Source organism: Alligator sinensis, unplaced genomic scaffold (assembly GCF_000455745.1).
Source record: "Alligator sinensis unplaced genomic scaffold, ASM45574v1 scaffold674_1, whole genome shotgun sequence".
Classification (NCBI taxonomy): Eukaryota; Metazoa; Chordata; order Crocodylia; family Alligatoridae; genus Alligator; species Alligator sinensis.
In genome coordinates, this window is record NW_005842032.1 from 525,378 (window position 1) to 530,994 (window position 5,617).

General features: G+C 41.6%; 1 protein-coding gene across 26 annotated transcripts in view; it reads right to left on the reverse strand.

The window, feature by feature from the left end:
- ANK3 (ankyrin 3) overlaps positions 1-5,617 on the reverse strand; it is a 595,175-nt gene that overhangs the window by 495,497 nt on the left and 94,061 nt on the right. The gene's annotated exons all lie outside the window — the stretch shown is intronic.

The following is a 5,617-nucleotide window of genomic DNA, read 5'->3' on the forward strand; positions in this document are numbered from 1 at the left end:
TTTCTGTTCTGTTTTCTGAACAGCAGATGTGAAAATAAAACAGGTGGTGGAAACATAAACCTCTTAAAGCCACCAGGGTGTTTTCTCAGGAAGCATCTAATGATTGTCACTAAATCTGTTGCAGATCTCACTTTATAGGCTAACATGGTGCAAGTAGTTGCTGGGATTTTGCCAGTGATCTCCTAGGCAACTGACTGCTCAAAGAAGCCACAAATAGCAGCAATAAATCCTGCTACCAATTTCAATCCTGAAGCATTTTGCACTTGTAATTTTCATTGTGCAGTAAATATACATCCTACAAAGGTGTGCTTTTCATAGAAACATTTATTTCCCTCTCTTAATACATCACAGTCAAACCTTTGGAGTAACAATCGTATTTGCATGTTAGTAGTAGAGAGAAACCACCCCTCGAATATTCAATAAATAAATAGTTCTCACTTTGATAGATTTTTTTCAAGAAAGTTTCTACTTCCAACAGACAGCACTATTCACCTTACATCTATTCATTAATTGAAGATATATTTTCAGAGTTATCCGCCGCAAGTGAACAGAAAATAAGAATTTATTGTTTCATATTTTGTGGACTAGGTAAAATTACTCTAAATGGACACTTTTCTTTATTTTGCTCTCAGTGGAATCTTCAATTTAATTTCATTAAGTTAAACTTACATTGTATGTATATGTCATTTAGTCATCACAATGGTGGTCTAACAGTGCAAACCTGGAGTGAGTAATCTTCTGCCAGCAGTTATAAGTAACTGAACTGTATTTTTTTAAATCACACCTACCACTAAGAATTAACAATCCATCATTCATGCTTGGTCAATAAAATTTGTTTCTGCAATTTTTTTCAACACAAAGAACATGGAAAACAATTGTAAACATGGCAATTTTTACTTCAAATAACTTTAAAAACTTCATAAGACACTGCATATTAATAATAAAGTTTAGTACAAAGTTTAAATGCATGTTTTTCAACAGGTTGTGATCTTTTTGTGTGAAAACTTAAGAGCACATTAGCAAAACAAATGCATCCTAGTTCAAAAGCATAATTTTATTTATAAAAACATATATGAATTTGATGAGATAGTCCACAAATTATTGATTAAATAACCACAGAGTTCAGATAATGGACAACAGAAGGCACACATTCACTAAAAAAAATAAATAAAGCTGCTTAATCAGAACCAAAACATAAGAAAATCAGATGCTGTTGGCTGGTTTGTGTTACACAGAGAAGACCAAAATTAATTTTAAAACCACCCACAGTCTCTTAATACTAAAGCCAGCAAAGGAACAAGTAAGTAAATACATTACTCATTCATAGTCTACATTACCTTAAAAATGTAAAGAAGCCATTTATACATATACCTCTTAATACCCAAGTGATTTCAACATCAGGTCTCTCAATAATTTGTTACAACTGTGTGGCTCAGGGATGGAATTGTAGCTCTAATTCTCTAATTTTTAAATTAGAATAATAAACATGTCTGGTTTAACAACAGCAATTAAACGCATATAAACTGTACTCTGCCCCAGAAGCAAGAATCCAGCACCAATCACAAGTATGTTATTTCAAAACAGAGAATGTTTTTTTGGTCAGGACAAATACCACCATCACCTACATTCAAGTTATTCCCTACTCTTCTGGAAAAGTGTAATGGGTGTAAGAGGGAGACGTTGCTCCTGTTACGGGAATGTCCGGCCAAAGAGCCTGTTCGTTTAAAACTTAGTTTGACCAGGAAACGGGGACCCAGACTGATTAGTGGCCCACCCAGGACTCACTGCCCAGCAGAGAACTGTTGAGAAGTGTTAATTACTTGTTATAAGTTATGGTGTAGCCCAAGGAACCAAGAGACAGAACGGTTAATTGCCAATTAAGGACACTCACTTCCCAGTGGTCAGTCACCAGGAAGTGCTAACAGCTTATTAGATACTTTGTATTAAAAACTGATAGCTGAAGTGAAGTTTCCTGGAAGGGGAACCCGAGCAGTGATGTGAAGCACCAGAGCAATGAACAGTTCCCTGCGCAGAGACACAGGTGAGAAGAGAGAGCCAGCAGAGAAATCACTCCCGGAGGCAGTGAGCGGTGGAGTTACCGGCAAGCCGGGAGTGGAGCATTGAGTCAGCCAGCTGAATGCAGCACAAGTCAGACACATAAGAGACTTTTTCTGTTAATGCATGCAAGTGGCAGGCCAAATGGACACACCACCCATGAGAGTACTTATTCCAGGACTGTTAAGCTAGCTGGAAAACAGAAGAGCCAGGACGGTGTTAATTCGGCAGAGAAACAGACAGCTGACGACCAGCCAATGTAGGCTATATGTGAGTGGGCATAGGTGATTATCATTATTAAAATCAGTAAGCCTTCCCCTCATGAGGTGTCCCCTATAATTAGTCCCATCAAGTCGTGGTGGGAGAGATAAACACTGTTACGAGAGGAAGAGGGACTTAACATCTCGTTTATGCCCTAGAGAAAAAAAGACACGCTCACAACGGGGTTTTCAATTCCCACCAGAGGTGAGCTGAAAGGATCTCAATTTAGTGTTTTTTTTATTGTGTCTCATACTTTAGTACCAGCCACAATAGTAAGCAGTAAATATGTGGTCAAGTTCAGGAGAGAGATACTAAAGCCTTCTTTCCCAGATATGATATTGCTACTAACTGCAGATTCATAAGTATAGTTTCTTGTGGTTTATTTTGCCAATTGTTTCATTGATACTACATGTATGCAAGGTAACCAGTAAAAAAAAGTCAGGTAGAAATATTCTTGCAATTAATTCTTGCAAATGATATTGAGGGAATAAAGCTTCCTCAAAAGCAAAGCCATTCTTCTCCTTAAAGTATGTTGCTTACTACAAAGCACCGACAATAAATACAACTGGTGTTAAAAAAAAAAAAAAAAAAATCAACCAATGTGTAGAATACATTCCAAAGCAAATCAGACATCCAGTTTATGTAGACTCACACTGGGCACATTTACAAGATGCTAAATACGCAGTAAACTAATTTTACTGTGCATTATTAGTGTGTCATGGCAGAAGTCATTCTCTTGCACAAATGCGCATTAACGTCCCTTAAAAGGCATGAGCCAGTGCTACTGTCCAGTAGTACCAGTTACTGAGTATTTAGTTAGTACCTGTACTAAACTTAATGCACTATAACCATGGAAGTAATGCAGGTAATTCTAGAGCTAATGCAGAATTGCACTGCCTCAGCCACAGTTCCACCATGTCTTATGCATTAAAACAGTAGTCAGTAATGTTTTGTAGTGGGAGGCCAGAATGGCCAAGCTCAGGTCCCAGATGGGCTTGCACCCCAGCCGCTGCTTCTAATTGCTGCCCAGCTATGGCACAGCACACGAAAGCTCCCTGCCACCTGGCCACAGAGTGGCACAGTGTGGCATGGGCAAAGCCCTCATCACTAAACACCACTGAGGCCCCCAACATCGAATGCCCCCAAAGCCCAGTTCAGCAGGTCAGATCCAATGGCTCCCTAGGCTGAATCCACCCTGCAGGCCATAGGCTGCTGACCTCTGCATTAAGGTGGACTGCACCTATAGGCAGAATGTATGACGGATTGCAGTTAGTGTTTCCTATGTGCACAGATAGTAATGAAGCCTAGAGAAGAAACAAGGGGCCCCCCTTCTTCGGTGGCCCTTTGAAGATGCTTTATGACACATCAAAGCACAATGGCTATAGTTGTGCTTGATGATTTGAAGAAAGTGGAAAGGGAGAGAAAGGTGGTTTCTCAGCCCTCTCCCTTCCACTGCACATAATGTGATGAACAAATTAGACTAGAAATGTCTCATATTAAGGCAGATCTTTTCTCTTGCATGGGAAATTTTTGCAGATTGGCTTAGATTATATAGAAGTGTCACAACCCAAAGTTGTGAGTTTTTGTTTTGTGTGTGCTTCGGCACTGCTAAATTATGTTCCCGCTAAATTGCAACTTCTTTGTACGGTGGAGTTCTCTGCTACAGAGAAGAACTCCGGTGCAACGGGGAATTTTCCTGCCAATTTGTAGCTTTCTTTGCATGGTGCATTTCTTTTGCATCTCAGAAATGCACAGTGCAAAGGAGTTCCCGCCATTTGTATTTTAATTCGAGCCCCATTATTGGCTTGTGTTAAATTATCCGAGAGGGAGAGCGTGAAGATCTCTAAGCGCTGCAGATCCCTACGAACCCAACGCATTTCTTAAGAAGGCAACAGAGGTCTAAACAGCCTCTGGCCTCTCCCCGTCACTGAGTGCAATCCTAGACGTATCCCTATCCTATATACTCAAGATCTGAACCCATGGAGCTTTAACAACTCCGGGGCCAGAGAGCCGAACCAAACCCACGAAGCTTCGACAACTCCGTGGGAAAGAAATTGCTGAACCCGTGGAGGCTTAACAACTCCGGGGCCCAAGAACCGAATTTGTTGTAGTCCTCCAACGAGGATTTAAGCGGAGCTGAACCTGGAAACTGTCCAGCCTACACCGCGACCATCTTGGGTGTAAGTAAATAATCTTTGAATCAACCACTACACCTCTGTGACTAATTCTAGCCCGTGCGTGCCTTGCTGCCGCATGGTCTCCTCTGACCCCGCGTGCCCGGGCTGCTGGCTGCAGCCCGCGTGCGCAAAGATGGGTCCGCATATCGCTCCCGGCTCGCACATGGCGACGAGGATGGGATTGGGAGGCGGCCCGCACAAGAAGCACAGTCATTTGGACAAATGATGGTGCAATATTTCTCTAATGTTTAACATCAGAGCCATAAAATGAAAACACTTATACCATGCTCTTTACAGAGAGAATTATGACTGGAAGATGTAAAATGCTATCAAACTTCCATCCATCAGGAGAAACATAGTGCTTTCTAAAAAAAACATAAAGGTACTACTGCCAAAAGATGTTTACAAGCATTAGGAAAAAAGCAGGGTTTAATTCATGGTGGATTTTTTAATGTAAGACGCCATCAGCTTTACAAACTGGTAATGAATCGACCCTTGCAATTTACTTGGATGAGGAAAGGCGATATTCCTAGATCTCCTTTCTCAACACTGCAGCTTCACCCTGATTAGCAAGCACAAAGACCTCTTAAACAAGCAACATGGTAAGAAGTAAGGGGAGAGGAAACAGGGCAGGGGATGAAATGGGAGGGAAAGAAAATGAGGTATGCCAGGCAGAGCTGTGCAAAGCCTTACACCATGGACAGGCGATTCATCGGCAGTGAGAGTTACATGTTGAAAAAAGCAAGTATACAAGTGGTCAGTTGCAGGAAAAAGAGCAATTCTGTGAAGAAATGTTAGCTCTTTCCAACAGCAACTTCTTGGCACTGCAATGATTTCTTGATTTCTAGCACCATGTGCAATGCCTATAGGGTTATGTGTAGTACCACAGGGCATGGCCTAGTCCTACTGTAGCCCATGACTCCCTGGGTGGTTGTGGTTCCCCAGGCAGACAATAAATAAGGAGTTTCCTCTGCACATGGCAGTCCTCAGAAAACTCCAAAAACAGCCACCCCCTACTAAGCATGTTTGAATAACTGCATGCTGGCTCCCTGGCTGGCAGTTCTGCCATGCTCTGTGGACCTGCAGACAATTGGGCACTTGAAACTAGAAATGGGCGGGGGGGG